The sequence below is a fragment of the Quercus suber genome, unplaced genomic scaffold, assembly GCF_002906115.3.
Source record: "Quercus suber isolate HL8 unplaced genomic scaffold, Cork oak 2.0 scaffold_130, whole genome shotgun sequence".
NCBI lineage: Eukaryota > Viridiplantae > Streptophyta > Magnoliopsida > Fagales > Fagaceae > Quercus > Quercus suber.
The window spans coordinates 967,108-977,413 of NW_027069593.1; positions in this window are offsets into that span (position 1 = coordinate 967,108).

Below are 10,306 nucleotides of genomic sequence, written 5' to 3' on the forward strand. Positions count from 1 at the left end.
AAGTAAGTACATGCGGGCTCAAGCAGCTCACTAAAGCTTGCTCAAGCAAGGTTCCACCTAGCTTTTGTTCAAGGCTCACTCCAGTGAGAATTGTAGAAACAAAATTTGAATCTTGTTATGATTAGAATTCTAATCCCATATATAAACACCTACTTAAATCATCTTATGCACGATTTCCACTTAGATTATAGAGGCAGAAAGATAGAGCTTTTAGAAAGAAACTCATGCATTTCATCCCATGAGCTTTTTTGGGAAAATCCTTCTAGTTCCATGAAAAGTTTGTGATCCAAAGTTTGAAACCATGGAGCCTCTCTTCTAGTGTGTTCGCTTTAGATCAATTCTTCAAGGAGACAACTTAGAGTGTACCAAAGGTTTTGATTCGTCAACGCGAGCATGCTATTCATGAAGGGATCCATTCAAGAAGAAGATCAAAGTTTTAAATCTGTTGTGTCTCACAACAATGAATTACCTATTGGAATTATAAAGTAGTACAAAGATTTGTTCTAGATTATAAAACTCCTTATTTTCTTGTGGATTCATTAGTTGGGATAGATTCCCCTAATAATGGTTTTTCTTTGGAGATTTCTCCATCAATTTTCCATTTCGTTGCTATCACGTGTCCCATGCTTTTATCACTTTTGGTATTTTACTTTATGACTTGTTGACTTTTTGTTTTGTGGTTGTTAATATTAACATTGTGGATCATGTGATAAGTTAATTCAACATTAAATAATAGTTATTTTGAAAACTTAATTGAGGACTCTAAACCGAATTTAATAATTGGTATCAAAGCATAGGAACGCTTAAATTCTGAAATTTAACATCTGTTGGAAAGGGTTGGACCAAAACTGAAATTCTAGTAGAACAATGGTCCGAGGAACAACTCTTAGATTATAACTGCAATAGTAAATGCTTAGATGCCATCTTTACATCTATCTCTCAAGAAGAATTTAGAAGAATCGTTATGTCTAAAACTATTAAGGATGCTTGGGTCGTCTTAGAAATTACAAATCAGGGAACTAAAGTTATATGAAACTCTGGGCTTCAAATGTCAACTTCTGAATTTGGAAATATTAGCATGAGTTTAAGATGAAACTTTTAATTAATTCTATGCCAAATTTAATGACATAGTAAACTCTAGCTTTAACCTAGGTGAAAAGATATCCTTGAGCCCAAATTTGTTAGGAAAGTCCTGAGATCTTTACCTAAGAGGTTTCATCGTAAACCCACACTATAATAGAGGAGAGTATGGATCTTGACACTATCAAGATTGAGGAATTAGTTGGATCAGTACAGACATATGACCTCTTTTTACCTCAAACTAATAAAAACAAGACTGTTGCTCTGAAAACTGTTAAAGAAGAAGAGAGTTATACCTCTGATGAGGATGAGATGAAAGTAGATGATAAAGCTCTTTTGGCTAAAAAGTTTAAAAACCTTCTCTAGTTTAGAAAGAGTAAGAACAAGTACAAAACCCATAGAACTTTTGAGCTACCAAAGAATGAATTTAGTGAGAGGTCTAAGGGTAGGAAAGAACAGAACTATCAAGTCATCAAGCATTACGAGTGTTTTGCTTATGGACACGTCAAGGCTAAATGCCCAAATTATTTGAAATTAAACAGTAAGGATATGAATGCCACCAAGAGTGATGAGTTTAAGAGCAGTGAGTGTAACTAGGCTTGTTTGGATTGAGGGAATGGAGGGAGCTCTACTCTACTCTCCCTCCATCCCCTTCAATCCAAACAAACCTTAGATGAACTAATAAGCTATCACCACCATGCCCTCAATCCAAACAAGCCATTAAAGATGAATTATGTGATGATGCCACCCTACAAAACTACTTATAACAAACTTTATATGGAATGTATCAAATTCCAGAAAACTTTTGAATTAGCCATTAAGAAGTTAAATGAGGGAGAGCTAGAGAAAGAGGCAATAGTAGTGGAGTTACATGAAGCCAAAAATTTGGCTGAAACATACAATAATGAGAATCACTCGTAGAAAAGGTGACTGAACTTGAAAGTGAGCTAGGTCTTGCTAGAGACAAGTTAGAAAGATAAAGGGAAGTTCTCAGAAGCTAATGGCCTATTTGGATGTTTAAAAAAAGAGGGGGAGTAGAGTAGAGGGAGGGAGAGAAATCTAATTACCTTGTTTGGAAGTTTTTAAGGAAGGAGGGGGAGGGGTTTGGAGGGGTTTCAACTCCCTCTAGCCCCCCATTTTTAATTCCCCAAAATTGGAGAGATTTGGAGGGAGAGTAGAGTACATAAACTATTAACCAAGTAAATTACCTAATTTACCCTTATTATATTAACAAAATTACACAAGAGGAAGGGCTAATTACTCCCTTCCCCCTTACTAATTTTAAAAACATCCAAACAAAGTGGAGGGGAATCATTTTCCTCTACTCTCCTCCCCACTACTCTCCTCTACTCTCCTCCCTCTCTAAACTTCCAAACAAGCCATAAGTTTTGAAACAACTGACCTAAGGTAAATCGATGTAGAATCTTTTGTCCCATCCTTTTTTATGTCTTGCGGCACAGAAACTATGTTTGTCCCCCTTGCTAAATCATTGGGCTAAGGTAGAGCAAACTCGAGTAGATAAAGGGAACCATCGCATAGGTAGATTATATGTCTCACAGCCTATCTATAAATGGCCACCTAGGAAGAATAGAACCCCACTTGCTACTTAATTCGGTTACTATGCTACTAGACATAACCATTCTAATCGCTTCTAGTTGAAGTCTAAGATTCCAGTGTCACGACCTGCGGCTAGAGATCGAGTACCTTGTGTCAGAAGCCAAGATAAATTGCTTGGTGACATGTTCAAACCTCGAGCTTGTTGACTCTTGGAAGCCAAGGTTGGAGTTTGCCTCACTTAATTTGCGAATTCCTTTTCTCAATTAGCCTATAAACAGTTTAGGATCAAAGCCTCCCCAAGTTCACAGCCCAAGATTATGTTGTCTGGGTGAGAAAGGATTCTAAAACGAAGTGTCAATATTCTTCGTGTCCGCTTCTTTGATACTTCCAATCGAGTCCAAATCTTCTGTCACATTTTTCCTGCTCTATTCTATTCTCCACCAATAAATACTTGCCACATGTTCACCTAACTAATTAAATATTATCATTATTGGCTTATTAATACTATAGTTATTAATTAATAGTAGTATTTAATTAATTAGGTGAATACGTGACAAGTATTTATTGGTGAAGTATAAAGTGAAGCAGGAAAAGTGGGACAAAAGATTTGAACACCTTCCAATCTAGTGTTGAAAATATTTTCTTTGACTCCATAGATTAATTACAATAGGAGTTTGTGTACATTATTGTATGTATTTATGCACTGCATTTCATGTTTTTCATTTGTTTTAGCATTGTGTGTGCTTTTATTTTTTGACCAAATTATAAAAACAACAGAAAATTAAAAAAGAAAAATACAAAAGAATGAATGAAAGGGGATAAAAAAAAAAAAAATACAATGTTTAACCACACTATACTAAGTAATAGCTAGTGTAAATTTTGTAGTTTTGTTTTTGAGCATGGATTCTTCTGGTCCAAGTGTATCNTGAATTAATTGGAACTAACTAGTGTTGGAGGTTCTGGTCTTGGTGGCTATACAATTTGGTTACATTCATTTGTGTGATTATGGTTGGTAATAATTTCTATGCAATATATAGTCCTATTAATTGAATTTTCACTTTAACATTGTCCTATTAGTCATTATCCTTTGTAAGTGAGCTATGTTTGGATGATAAGGTGCTAAGGTGCTATGTGTCATAGTTGGATTGACATATGGCAAATTTCAACAATTAATTTCTCAATAATTGTTGAAATTTGAAAATTTTCTTTACAATTCAGAATAATTGTAAGTAAATAAGAATCAAACGATTATTTTTGAAAACTGCTCATGTTAATATCTTTTCAAAAATATACTTAACTTTTCATCTAATTATTTGAAATTTGTTAAAAGAATCTTAAATTTCTAGAAATTGCATTTGACAATGCAAAAATTCACCGAGATAAAATCTTTAACTAATGAAGGATTAAAATATATTTAAGTTTCAAGACTTGCATTTCTTAATTTTAGAATGAATGTTTAAGGGTTGTGTTCTTTGAAAAGATTTGGATAAAAGGTGGGCTTATTAAACTAAATATCTAATAATAAATATTTAAATTACAAACGTTACTATATACTAGTATGTAACCCCGTGCTACCGCACGGGACTGGTTAATTGTAATGATGTTATTGGCCAATTTTTTTTTTTGTTTTTGTGTTGTTTTTGTTTTTTTAGGTTTATCACATGGATGATAGAATTAAATCAAACAATGAAAATATATATTGCATTTTATTATTTAAGTAATACTATTGGTCTTCTTTTTTTTTCTTTTTTTTTTGGTTTATCATACATAGGATAGCATTAGATAAAACAATGAATAAAAAAAGAGAATATTGCATTTTATTATTTAAGTGATGCTACAGTGAAGGCAAAAGAGAATGTTGCATTTTATTATTTAAAATATATAAAGGGACATTAATGGAACTTTCTTCAAAAGTTTCTAATAAAATTGGACATGAATAGCGTATTGGAATCAGAAGTGTATTGCAATTCACAGTTTTTAGTGGAGATGCCATCAGATAGCACTTTTCCCCTATAGACATGTCTAATATGCTGTCCTTGAGTTTATTTTGAGTACGTTTCAAGCCGAAGTCAATATTGTTGTCTCTTTTAACACTTCAAATTGCCATTGATCAGTTTCACAAAATTAAATTTTATAGAACATTTTACCTTCTTGTTTTTTCAACATCCAAAGGTTAAATGTTTCTATTAAAATCCAAACGTTCGCCTAACTAAAAATCAGATATACATATCTTTCATCAATTGTTAATAGCTCTACAATCTATTTATGCACCAAAAGCAATGACTAACTTGAAAGAAGAGAAAGATTACATGTTAGCATAAACTATCACTTCCAAAAGCATCATTAATCAAAGATTAAAATGAAACTATAATTCAAAATAATTCCAGCAGTTGCCTATGTCCCAAATTGTAAGCTTCAATCTTCTCCCACCAATTGTGAGCAACTTAATCTCAAAATAGTGATCCCTACAAAAATAGAAATAAAAGGACATGAAAGCTCTTGGTGCACCTAATAATATAGAGACTAAGGAAGCTCTTGGCCACCCTGATTAGGTCTTGGGTTTTCTTAAACCAAGATAATATTGACTATTTAACTCAAACGTTCGGATAGCACACAATGCAGAATTGTGACTAATGAAGTTTAAAAAAAATACAATTACATGAACTCCAAAAAATGAACTTAGCTCAGCAAAGCAAGCAATACCTTACCAACATAGTCTACACTTGTGATAAGCAAGAATCCAATGTGATAAAGTGGGAATCAAGACTAAATATTACATATCACATGTCTAATGAAATTTCACAAAGCACATGTAATAATAACTAAAAAATGGTCTTCCAAGTGGGATAACCTAATGAAAGGTTGAAAATACTTTTTATAGTTGCAAGATAACTCCTAAAAACCTGACATTTTAATTGAAGGCAGATTTGGCATGTCTCTTTTGTTTATAATCTCTACAACAGTTCAAAATTTTAGTATTTTGCTTACCTTGACGGGAATGTAGCAACTTTAGAGAAGCATATATCATGACAAATTCCTACTCCAAAATGACCAACATCTGCATTGAACTCTTGCTTATCAGTGCCAACCAATTTTGAAGAAATTGCTCTTCATTCAATAAATCTAAAAGATAAATTTGTGTTAACTTTCAATATAATTATTTTCAAATTTTTTTATGCCACAAATTCTCACAATTGGTCTCAAATGAACCTCTACTGATGGCACCTAGTGGCACCTTACAAAACCACATCCACTTTATCTAAGTAGGCACAGAAGGAACAGAGCCAATCCTCTTAGAAGAATGGATAATACACATTTATGGTGCATAATTTCAATACAATCTTATCACAACAAATGGTAGTTATTTAAAGTTTGAGTCTAAATCATATACACCTATGTTTGGCAACCCAAATTTTAAAAAATCTAGGATAACTACATAAATAAATAACATATTGGAATTTTGTTTGTGTTTGTGTAGTAAAGGGAAAACAAAACCCATAGGGTATAATAAGAAGAAATATTAACCTAGTATCAACTATCAATTTTGAATAAAGAAACTCTATGCTCAAGTGCATCACAGAAAACAAAAAAATCACAATGGCATTTAAATTATGGAAATCTTACTTATATACTTCCATTCAGGCAGTCAACAGTACAATCAATATGAAATGTAACGAATTTAGAGTCATTATTCACTTCTCCAAAAACACAATCCTTATTTACAAATCAAAGCAAATGAAAAAATCAGCAATGAAAGAAGAATTTAAGCTACCATTATGTGATGTTGTTGATAGTCTCAGACAGCCTTAAAAACTTTAGTTTTGTTGCCTTATTAACCCAAAGACACACAAAACAAAAACCCGAGACAAACACATGGTATGGAAATGAAACTTTCTTAGAAAGCAAGAAAGGATAGGATACCTTACGTTAAGTTTTGTGAATGTGATACCTTATGTTTTGTTTAAGTGAGGGTCAGATTTGATATCATTCATAAGCAAATAGATATCAAACGTAATCTGAAATAAAGCAAATAGATATCTAACTATCATAAAAATAATAAAAAAAAAAAATCACATGAAATTAATACAAACTTGCATAGTTATTAACAAAAGATTGTGTGCACTATTCCTACGATTGAAGCCTGTCAATGAGACAGAGAAATTAGGACAAGAAAAAAAAAGTAGGAAGCGAACATCAAATTTAATATTTAGTATTAAATTTTAGATTCAGCGTAGAAATTCTCACCAACAAAACCCATCAACAAAATTTCTTAACCAACCAAATAAATAAATAGAGCAATACAAATTCTGTTAGTTTCAATAAATAAAAAGGCTAATTTACCGGAACCAAATATTATATCTTAAAAAATCATTGCCTTTGAAGGATCTTGGAATCTGGTTGCTATCAAAATTAATCAATCTGTAAGTCCACGAAAGAATACCAAGAATCTCTTTGATGCAAATTCAACCTTTTTCCTCCTGCCACAAAAAAGGAAACTTGAGAACTATAAAACAAAACCTAGAAAAGTATTTGAACTCTATGATTGATAACCAATTAGATGGCAGATTATGCAGAGAACAATCAGCAAGGAATTGTTACCTTAGCTTTCTTCTACATAGAATCAACAAACTTCTCCTCATAACTGGCTCTTCTCTTATAAGCCACAGCACATTAAAAGAATGAGACATGAGATATTTTCAAATAAACCAAAATAAAATAAGTTTGTTAGAGAGTGGTCACTCTTCTATGGCCATTGATGGGAATATATAGAGGGTTATATATTGAAAGGAATCTATATTAGGTTTTGACTATACAAAATCTAAACCAATTTCTTAAATCAAAACCAACCAACCAAAATAGCAAAACCTAAATCCTATTAAACGCACAAAATTAACATAAATGATTTTACTTGTAGCAGTTCCAACGATCTGATATTGGTTTGGTTGTGAATATCAAAACCTAGTCACAATTAATAAACAAACCTAAATCGAAGATAAAAACTCACCGGTAGTGGTTCCAGCCTCTCTCTATCTTAACAAATTATTAAATTTCAGAAAAGCAACTAAATAAAAGTGCAAAATAAAAGAAAGGTCTTACCCTTTAGTGCTCCTTCTTTTTGTAGTAGTACGTGCCTCCCCTCTCTTTATGCCTCCATAATCCTCTTCTTTTATAGTGAAGAACCCTAATTTCTTGTCTGCCATTGATAGCGAGAGAAAGAGCTGTCAAGGATTTTAGAAAGAACCCACCTCATCTCTGTAGAGAAAGGAATTGACAGATATAAATCCAAAATACTCGAAATCAAAAAATACGAATAACCAAAAAATATTAAATAAGAATAGTCACAGCTGAAAAGCATTCATCATTGGTCTTGAGAGATGCGTTTCAAATTTCATAGCATTCATTGAAAAAGAGGGAATGGGCTATGAAATTGAACAAAAAATGAATGACACATTATCAAAATCATCCATAAGATAATAAAAATCACTCTTGGATCATCCGCAAACTCCATCTACTCACAAAATAAATAAATAAATAAATACTTATGAATTATGATGCAGACAATGAAATTGGCATTTTTCAATTCACGATTAACTCCTATCAACTCCCTCGCTTCTATGAAGACGATATGTCATAAATCAAAAGAGAATCATAATAACAATAAAAAGCTAGTGAACTTAGCCCAAAACAACCCTTTTGTTTAATAAAACTCCAAATTTGATGTTCATAACTTTTCCTTCATTTTCTCTCAAGAACCAAACAAAGGCTATGAAATTGAACAAAAACCGAATAACCCAGCATTAAAATCAACAATAAGAAAATGTAAAAAAAAAAAAAAAAAAACGCTCTCAGACCATCCACAAACACCCATCTACACACTAAAATAAATGAATAAATTCACAACATTTAGATAACCAAAAAAATCTAAAGAGCATCCAAATTTGATTTTCACATCTTTCCCTTTCATTTCCACGAAGGATGCTTGCAATTGTTGAATTTTTTGGGGTCTTAACGTTGTTATATTGCAGTTATTTGGATTAGGTTTGAATGAGTTTATTTATAGGCTCAATGGGCCTCACGAAATTATTACCCAAATTAATCTAATTAATTAGGTCTATAAATCTTTACAAGATTAATTACTAGACATAAATTTGATGGGTTGAAGTTACAGAATTAATGGACAAGATAAAGAGTTGCTGAAGGAATAAATATGCTCAACAACTAATCCATTAATTGAGTGAATGACTCTTTCATTTTCCATATTAAAAGGGTCATTTACACACCAATGGATATGGAAAATATTCTGAATGTATCTATCTCAATAGTTGCTCAATATATATCAGCACTTTAATCACCATAATTAAAAAGAATAAAATAATCTTTCTTATTTTTAACGTAAGATTACACATTTTCACTAACTCCTTATTTTTCATATATACTCTCACATCTTTACATTTATATTATCATATAAATCCATTTTAATTAATTAATATTAAAATACTCCAACATTAATATAGTAATTTCTAAGTTTCATGAGATTCATGAGATGCAAGATTCGAAATCTCTAACCAGGTCTTTAGGATCATCCCAATACACTTTCTCCCAATAGTTATACACTCAAAAAAAGTTCAAACTGTTTTAAGGGAGTAGGGAGGAATTTTTTTTCTAAATAACAATAAATATTAAAAAATTTAGTTAGTTGTCACGTTGCAAAAGAATTTTGAAAATTAGCATCTCGAGTGTTTAAAACTCGAGTTCCATGATAAAAATCAAGTTTTTGAGGCTTGATTTGTTAAAAAAAATCCAAGTGAAAATCGAGTTTTAAAAACTCGAGTTCAGAAAACGCCGCTATAGGACTCAAAAACGTCACTATAGGGCTTAAAAATGGAGTTCTAAAAAAATTTAGCAGAAAAACGCCACTATAGGGCTTTAAAACGTCAGTATAGGGCATAAAAACGCCACCAAGTGAAAATCGAGTTTTAAAAACTCGAGTTCAGAAAACGCCGCTATAGGACTCAAAAACGTCACTATAGGGCTTAAAAATGGAGTTCTAAAAAAATTTAGCAGAAAAACGCCACTATAGGGCTTTAAAACGTCAGTATAGGGCATAAAAACGCCACTATAGGGCTCACTGAACCTGGTATTAAACACTTATGAAAAATTTTTGCAGAAAAACGCCGCTATAGGGCTTTAAAACGTCACTATAAGACTTAAAAACGCTACTATAGGGGCGATAAAACCATAATTTTTTTTACATGGAACTCGAGTTTATAAAACTCGAGATTTATGTAAATGGATCTCGATTTTCTAAAACTCGAGATGCCTAATTTCCTTTATAGTTTCACGCGTTGTCTAACTAACTAAATACTTCTCTTAATCACGATTATTCTGCTCATTCCCCTGAGTAGGGAGACCTTACCCAAAAATAAATAAATAATAAATGACTTTCACTTGACTATAATAGAGCCCCATAGAGTAGTATTTTGGCACTTGGCAATACGTGCACACTCACTCCTTGATCAAATCAGATGGGTCCACTCCCTATTTTGGTACTTAGCAATACGTGCACACTCACTCCTGATCAAATCAGATGGGTCCACTCCCTATTTTGGTACTTAGCAATACGTGCACATGTTAGTGTGTGACCTTACCCACCGTTTTAGTATTAAAA